This window comes from Octopus bimaculoides, chromosome 12, assembly GCF_046866305.1.
Source record: "Octopus bimaculoides isolate indiv1 chromosome 12, ASM4686630v1, whole genome shotgun sequence".
In the NCBI taxonomy this organism is placed as follows: Eukaryota; Metazoa; Mollusca; class Cephalopoda; order Octopoda; family Octopodidae; genus Octopus; species Octopus bimaculoides.
In genome coordinates this window covers 68,838,371-68,847,694 of record NC_142939.1, presented here as the reverse complement: position 1 = coordinate 68,847,694, position 9,324 = coordinate 68,838,371, and the positions used below count along the sequence as shown (strand labels likewise).

At 35.5% G+C, this 9,324-nt stretch overlaps 1 pseudogene; it reads left to right on the top strand.

Moving 5' to 3' along the window:
• The first annotated feature begins 6,238 nt into the window (after positions 1-6,238).
• The window catches only part of LOC149133142 (uncharacterized), a 57,165-nt pseudogene continuing 54,079 nt past the window's right edge, over positions 6,239-9,324 (top strand).

Genomic DNA, 9,324 nt, shown 5'->3' with positions numbered 1-9,324 from the left:
AAGCACTGGCATCTCATAGATTATATTTTGATTAGGAAATGTGATATGAAAGACGTTTCTAGCGTTCGGGTCATGAGAGGGGCAGAGAGCTGGACTGACCATCATCTACTGCGTGGCAAAATAGATTTTTCGATAAAACCTAAAAACCGACAGTCTGGTCCTAAGATACCCAAAAAGTTAAACGTTGCAAACTTTAAATTATCAAGCAACTTGCAAAGATTCCACGACGCTATAGAAAGTATTAATCTTGACCCAAACAATTTATGGGAAGATTTCAAAACAAAAGTATTTCAGGCTGCAAGTTCGTCAGTGGGATTTAAATCTCATAAATCCAGAGATTGGTTCTCAGATAGATCAGCAGAAATTCATGATCTACTTTTAGAAAAACAAAACTTAGGCAATACACTGCTCTCTCACTCATTGAATCCCAACTCAAATGAAACTTACAGAAAGCTGAAAAGGAGGGTGCAAACTGCTCTAAGGAAAATTAAACAGGAATGGTGGAATGATAGGGCAAAAGGGGCACAAGAAGCAGCTGATAGAAATGATGCCAGTTGTTTGTATTCTTATGTTAGGGAGGTATATGGTCCAAAATCTTCTTCAGTAGCTCCAGTGAGAACAGAAGATGGATGCTTTCTTCTGACTGACACCGCTTCTATTCATAAGCGTTGGGTAGAACATTTCTCTGCACTTTTGAATAGACCATCATCCGTTAATATGAGGACGATAGAAAAAATTGAACAACTTCCAGTTATAGAAGAGATGGCATCTGAACCAACTCTAAATGACATTTATTTAGCTATGAATAAGCTGAATAACAACAAGTCTCCAGGATCTGATGGAATCTGTGCAGAAGTCTTGAAATATGGGGGTGACAAAATGATGGAACTCTTAAATATTTTAATTTGTCACTGTTGGAGAAGTGAGAAAGTGCCTCAAGACTGGATTGATGCCATTCTTGTCTCCTTATATAAATCGGGGCCAAAGGATCTGTGTGGTAATTTTCGTGGGATTTCCCTTTTGTCTGTGGTTGGAAAGGTGCTCGCCCGCATTTTGTTAGAACGTTTAAATACCTTTATAGTTCCAAGTATGGTGTCTGAGTCTCAGTGTGGTTTTCGTTCCTCCAGGGGCACAGCTGATTGTATCTTTACTGTCAGACAATTACAGGAGAAGTGCATTGAACAGAATCTTGCTCTGTACCATTGCTTTGTTGATTTGAGCAAATCATTCGATACTGTTAATGGAAGTGCTCTGTGGCTAATTCTGGGGAAAATTGGTTGCCCAGAAAAGTTTATAAACATGGTCAAGGCTTTGCATCAGGATATGAGAGCTAGGGTTAATTTTGGTGGTAGGCTTTCTGAATCTTTTGCTGTGGAAAATGGAGTAAAGCAGGGAGACCTTGATGCACCCACCCTCTTTGCAATATACTTTGCCGTTGTGGTGTCACATTCCTTTCAAAACTCTGAGGAGGGTATCTACATAAGATATCGAACAACGGGGAATGTTTTTAATTTGACCCGACTGAAGTTTAAAACGAAGGTTTTTACTTCACTTATTAGGGAAATTTTGTATGCTGACGATTGCGATCTGGTTAGTCATTCTGAATCGGGTCTGCAATCCCTTGTATCTGCATTTGATGCAGCTTGTGATGATTTTGGCCTGACCATCAATCTGAAAAAAACAGTTGTGATGTATCAACCTGCGTATGGTGCTGTTTGTAACCTCCCTAAAATTTTTGTTAAGGGAAAGTTACTTGAGGTTGTAAATTCATTTGTCTACCTGGGAAGCTCTGTTCAAGATGATGGAAATCTTGATACGGAAATACACCTGCGAATTCAAAGGGCAGCAAAAGCATTTGGTGGCTTGGAGTCACGCGTCTGGCGCCAGCGACATATAAATAACAATACAAAGCTGGTTCTTTACAAATCATTTGTCTTAACATCCCTATTGTATTCCTGTGAAACTTGGACCTGTTATGAAAGGCATTTTAAAATGTTAGAAAAATTCCACCAAAAATGCCTTCGTCATATTTTAAGAAATAAATGGAATTCGTTTACTCCAAACACAGATATCCTTGCATCTGCAGGCATCCCCTCAATTAAAGCCATGATTTTGAGGAACCAATTGAGATGGTGTGGCCATATTGTTCGAATGGCAGAGGAACGCATGCTGAAACAGGTGTTTTATGGTGAGCTTGCAGAGGGGAAACGTTATCGGCATAAACCTAAAAAAAGGTTTAAGGATGGCATAAGGACTGCTATGAAGTCAATTGGAATGGCTCCAAAAGATATAGAAGTCCTCGCTTCAGATCGAGTTGGATGGCGAACAAGGGTGTGGAGTGGAGTGAAAGCATTTGAAGAGGCCAGGATGATGCAAGCAGGGCTCAAGAGACATTTAAGGAAAAAGGTGAAGACTGAGAAGGTGAATTACAAGGACCTTTTTGTGTGCACAGTCTGTGACAGACCATGTCTGTCCTTGGCTGGCCTCAAATCTCACCTGCGAACCCATGGAAAACAAACCTCACCCAGCTATTCTGATTATATGTCTGTGCACACGTTTGAATGTGGTGTGTGCCAGAGGGTTTGCAAATCCAATGGGGGTCTTAAAAGACATGTTAGGATCCACAATGAGCAGAACTTACTTGCAGGTATTGGTAGTGCAAATCAGAGGTGCAATCTGTGTGGGTGTTTTTTCAAAACACTGTCTGGTTTAAAAAGCCACATCAGACGCCATGAAAGGGCTAAGGTGTAGGTGCAGGAGGTGGTCAAACTCTGTTTAAGGAGTAGACAACCACCATATATATATATATATACGCGTATGTATATATATATATATATATATATATACGCGTATGTATATATATATATATATATATATATATATATATATATATACGCGTATGTATATATATATATATATATATATATACGCGTATGTATATATATATATATATATATATATATATATATATATACGCGTATGTATATATATATATATATATATATATACGCGTATGTATATATGTATGTAAACTTACGGATCTTTTCTCTGGCATTACCCCGTTTCTATCTTGACGACCATTGTGTATATGCACAACTTCTCCAGAACTAACTATGATAAAGCTAAGTCCCCATGTTTTTCATGGTATTACTAGGGACGCTGAGGTTTTGATACTAAACAAGTAGACATGCCACGGTTAATGAATCCGATACAGAGAATATATTCCAAGCCAGAAACGCAATGACCTTCAGCGAGAATTCTACATTGGTTCACAGCCCAGACATTAAAAATTGCTTCCGCATGAATGTGGGTTTATTCTGGCCTATTTATACTTGACACGTTTGTATGATATTTTCCTTTCGCATCTACAGAGACGTTGCCCTAGCCGTATCGCAGAACACAAATGGACTTGGACGTAACTGCCTGAGAAATTAAATAATCCAGGTCTTGAACTTAAAGTTACCCTAGATGTGGTGCTGTGGCGCTGAACTTGCAGAACAACTCTTATAAGTCCTATGGCTGACATGAATGATTGGTTGAATGACTAAGTTTAAACTTCTCTGAGAGTTCCTCAACAGTTACAATGGGATTTTGTTCCCTCACGGTCTTGCAGGACAAGCTCGTCGAGCTCTAAATATCTTCCAGAACGAGGCTACTCTTCCGGACCGTTCTTTCCAGCTCGGAATTTCTGGAACCACCGTTAACACCGGCTTAAGCTTATTGTCCAACCCCCATATACTGCATTAATATTCTTCGTACTTTCCGTTGCATTGTAGCCTTTATTGAACTCATAACACAAAATATGGCGAATATGCTCCTTTTTCACTTCCATTATAGCTTTGAAGAAATATCTGTTAAGATCGAACTGCACTCTTCAAAACATGCACTAAGAATAAATAAAGGTAAATTTATTACCTGCTTTTATTGCATGTTGCTGGAGTTAGTTTATGCCGTTCCCTTCCGATTTTTAGTTCATGCAATGGAAAACACAGCATTATTTATGGGATGGCCCAATACAGTTCTCAGGAAAACCTCGTCACTTCGTTGATTAACAATAATATTGAACGGACGTATGTAATTGACTCCTAGAAGAGTTCTTTCTATGCAGCGAAAAGGTTACGAGTTTTAATTTTGCGAAGTAGACGTAATTTTTTCTGTTTTGTTTACATTTGTGTTGCTCGTTCGACACGGAAATTTGATACAAAACCGGTAAGATTTTGCGCTTTATACCTTTTGATTTAATGCACGCTGCTCTCCATTTCAGTATCGGAATTGGTTGATTAATTAATTAATTAATCAACTGATTAGTTTCTTTCAATTTTTCTTCTCAGTCTCTCTTTAATGTTTAAAATTATCAAAGGTAAAAGCATACTGTCTCACGTCCTCTCCGTATCTCTCTCTCTCTCTATCCCTCAAATAAACACACACTCACTCACCCACTCACTTTGTCAATTATTTTCTGCATAAGTTGTAACGTGTGTAGATGGGGATATATCTACACAAGGATTATGTTTACCCAACCACATGGTTACGAGCTCAGTTCCACCAATTAAATGAAAGCCGTTGGCCGGAATGGATCCTTCAAACTTTCAGAACGGAGGAACAAGAAACCGTGAGGGTCCCCTGGAGGACATTTTACCCAGAGTAAAATTGATGAAGGGACTCAAAGCAATCCAGAGAAGCTACACAAAAAAAGATCGTTTCAATGCAATGTGTCAGGAACTTGAAGGGATTGAAAAATACAAGAAGGAAGCTGGGAAAGATACGCATTGACATGATCTGGAAAGTCCTATAAGAACTTATACCAATCTTTAGAGTTGTAAATTACAAAGAGCAGAATAAGGCACCACTTTATCAATACCAAATATCCCAACATTGCCATCAGGATACAAAACCAGATACTGCAACAGCTTTGACTTCAAGGCTCACAGCTCTTTAATATCCTCCTAGAAAACCTAACAAACCTACATGAAGTGAATGTAGACGTCTTCGAAACAAATTTGGGTTTCATTTTCTCAAGAGTTCTTGATGATCTTACTTTGCGGCAAGAAAATCAGATGTGGGTAGCAACATCAAACTCGCTCATCCACCAAATGCCACATATCGGAGGAGATTCTGTGAAAGTGTAGCAAATCAAACGGTGGTGCCCCCGCATGACTGCATCTCAAGATCTGAAACTGGCAAAAGACGAATACTTTTGTTATCTAATAATATTTCAATTTTTTATTTATAATTTCTATAATTTATAAATTTATGTCTGTATTTAATTTCCATTTTAATTTTATTTTCTATTCATTTCGTAATTTTTTCATTTGTGGCTTCATAATTTTGAAATATTTCAATACCCTGTTACCTTAAATTTAAATTTAATTTCTTTTTTTTTTATTATAACTTTTCATACCTTCTTAAAATTTAAAACTTACATTATCATAATACTCTCCATTGATGGTGTGGCCATTTTGAAACTCGTCAACAAGCACAATGCCTGTGGCATCCCACAAAAAAAACATGTAACTATTAGTAGCTCTTTAATACGTGTATTGTGACCTCTAAAAAATTATATTATATACGCTATTGAAAGGTACATAAGGGAAAATCATAAATATGGAAGTCATTATCAATTCACTAAGTCTGTTGATTTCAAATTTACAATTAACCCGGGCAGATTTAGATCGTGACGGGGGCAAAACACATTAAAGTTTTGGCCAGTTAATCCGGTATATACAGGCCACTCTATCGCTTGTATTGTAATAATCTACGTGTATCACCCTGTTCTATTTGTAGATATGTGTATTAAACGTCATTATTCTATTCAATCGTGTATCATTCTCAGGTGAAACATTCCTAATCATTTGAGGTCAGAAATGTTTAACCGTTTAACTTTTTTTTTTTATGTTTTGTGCATTGATCTATGGCTGAAGGCAATAAATGCAAGCAATTCACTGTGTGATCAGGACAAAAATTGCAGATGACGCACGTTATACAAACGAGGTATTCCTGTGTGTCAAGTATTTTATCGAGTTTCTTAAGGGAGATAAAATCTAAAAGATGTACGTGAGCATTTAAGTTACTACAGTTATCTATGCTGATATTTTAGATACAAAACGAGACGTAAATTCCTATGAGTGAGTGTCCTCCAATCCTTAGAGATTGCTTTTAGTTCAAACATTCCTAGACATGAATTTTATGTGCTAATACTTTCCAAATCTAACAGATGTAATTTGAGAAGGAAATAGCCATGGAAAATAAATCTGAGTCCATTATAAAATGGTACGAGGTAAGAATGTCTTTGATTTTAATAAGTTGTTTATTATATACGATATATCGAGATATTTGCAGAATATATATTACCAGTTACTTTCTATGAATGATATTTCGAAATTCATTCGAATAAACATACCGCGATTGCTTTTACTTCCTGAAATATACAACAGTCACATGAAATATAAATGCGTAGGAATGGAGAGTAATACGTGCATTTTGTGTCGTTTTTCAATGTAATCTACAACATGTGCAACTTAAAGAATGCAGTTTCAATATCCAATTAAAACTATGGGTAGTTATCTATAACTTAGCAAATTTATTATATTAAATTGAGATAACTTTAATCAATATATAGAATAAGGACAGAAATTTAACTTAAAATCTAATAATGCGATACTGTAATTAAGAACTAATAAGACTTTTCTTAAGCAAATTGAAATGGTAATGAAAAAATCATTCTATAGAATGTATAACTGAATTGAATTGTTATATAAAAGAAATACATAGTATTTATTAAATCTATAACAAGAACTGTTTTCTTCATTACGGGAGGATAAGTATATGTCGTAAGATATGGTATCGAATATAAGAGGTAATTGAATTAGAGGTATACGAAATGTATAAGGGAGTACATTCGGAAGCAATATATTAAACAATTTTGGCATGTAATCATTTCATGAATATTGCACGGTTAAAAAACCTATTAATATAAGTATTCCCATATCTAGTAAGTTATATAAAGACCATATATAAAGACCATAGAACAAATTATTTATAAATTACAAACGCTAGGAAGTATATGAAAGGATATATAAATGTATAAAAATATCAAATTTTTATATTAAAAATTCTACAAAACATAATATGCAATTCTAAATATATAATATAATATTGTATTATACAATTAGATTTATGAAAAAAGATTATCAACTCTTTATAAGCTATATAAGCTACACAACTGTATCAGAGGGTATATAGATACATAAACATTTAATAATATAAAATATAAAAAATATGAGTTTTTAAACATAATTTTATAAAATATTACATTACAGACTTATGTAAAAGGTAAAACAGAGAAAAAAGTTAGTCTAAATATAATATAATATAATATAAAATGAAATCAAATAAGGATTATTTTATAAATTATTATATAAATTATAAATTATATTGGTATATTGAAAATAATTCTTATATATAATATTGTTATAATACCATATAAAAATATATGTATCAAATATTAATTGAAATCAATAAAACTAAAGATACCTTTTGAAATGTGGAATCCCTGAAGGACCAGTACTGACACCAATCTTCTTTGTGGTGGTTCTCCTAGAAATACTGCCAGAGATACTCCCAACAGTACAGTCAGCGACTCCCACCATCTCTGTTGATGATACAAAATTATCACAGGCAGTCAAGGACCCTGATGACATTGTAAAACTGGAAATGCAACCAGGATGTCACGCAGTTTATGGGCTCGATTGAAGAAGGGATGGGGTAGTTTGGAGTAGATGTGCGAGATGGAGGGGTCGGACTCGATGAATAGTGTGCTGGAGGGGCAGGATGGAGGTGTGGTGGGGTGAGGGAAACAAAAGACGGGCAACGGCAGGACGGGTGCGATCAGAATGAGCAGAGGCACGGTCCACAGATCGAGCTCTGGCAAAGGCAGTATGGATAGTGGCGAGAGGATATCCACGTAAGATGAAGTAGCGAGTCATGAGTTGAGGCTGAGTCTCAAAATCACGGTTGTCACTACAGAGATTGCGCAGACGGAGGAATTGAGAGTAGGGGATGGAGAGCTTGGTTTGGGTAGGGTGAGGGGAGAAATTAAGATAAGAATGTGAATCAGTGTTTGGAGATAGTGAGAGCGGAGTGGTGTATTCTGTACAATACGCAGCATGTCTATTTCTTCAGGTATGGGAAATAATGTTTGATATAAAAATCATAACAACATTTTTCGAGTTGCGAAAGAGCCGTATCACTAAGTATAACAGTAGTTAAATAAATATATTCACCTTTCATATATCGCGACTGTATACGAATGAATCACTTTTACCGATTCTTGGATTGTCTTGTGTTCTTTTCATCTTGGTATCAAGCCATTTCCAGCGTCGTAGAACGGATGTATTGTTTTATACATTTTTTAGACGTGGAGATATCCATCCACTCTCAGAACAAAGCACAATTGATTTGTCAAGACAGGAAACAATGTAAAAGAGTGAGCCAGATGTAAGGATAGATTTCTACGGTGGACAAGTAACTTATTTATCGTCCCCGAATGCCAAGAAGCAAAGTTGAACTTACAATGCACACACATACTCACGCACACGCACTGAAGCACACTTACAAACACACACACACACACACACACACACACACGCAACGATATTTGGATTGCTTTTATTCTTCCGATAATTCGTTATTTATATTTTCTTACATTGTCACCTGTTTACCTGTAGCATGTTAATGGCTAAAAGTTATTTCGCATTACTTAATAACAATTATATATTTATATATAACAAAACAGGGTGTTAGATCGATGTAGGAAGAGCGAGAGAAAATCGTGCGAGTAACATGTTACTATAGTTTTACTTCTATAGAAATATAATTAATTAACTTCAACAGGAAGAAACACCAATAAAACCGAATATATAACTGTGGATCAAAAATCTTTTTACATATTTACCACTTTTCTGGAATGTATGTTGCTGTGTTACCTGTATACGTATCAAAATTCTACATTCGGCTTCTTGAGAATTTAGGTAAAGATGTTTTTTTTCTTTTTATCGCAAAACGCTCAAAAGGATGAATTTAGAAACTTCCTGTTGGATTCAGATCCATTATTTCTTGCTTTATTTTGAAAACCTCGTTCATATTACTTAGCAAACTCAGAAAAACCAATTATTAAACAGTGTGATCTTGATAACTGAGTTGTAGATGACACTATTATAGAATGAATCTATTGCTATGTGTGAATAAATTGCACCACATTGTGAAGTATCGTTCAACCTAAAAGTAGAAGTCAGTGAAGATATCAGTTAAGATATCAGTGATATC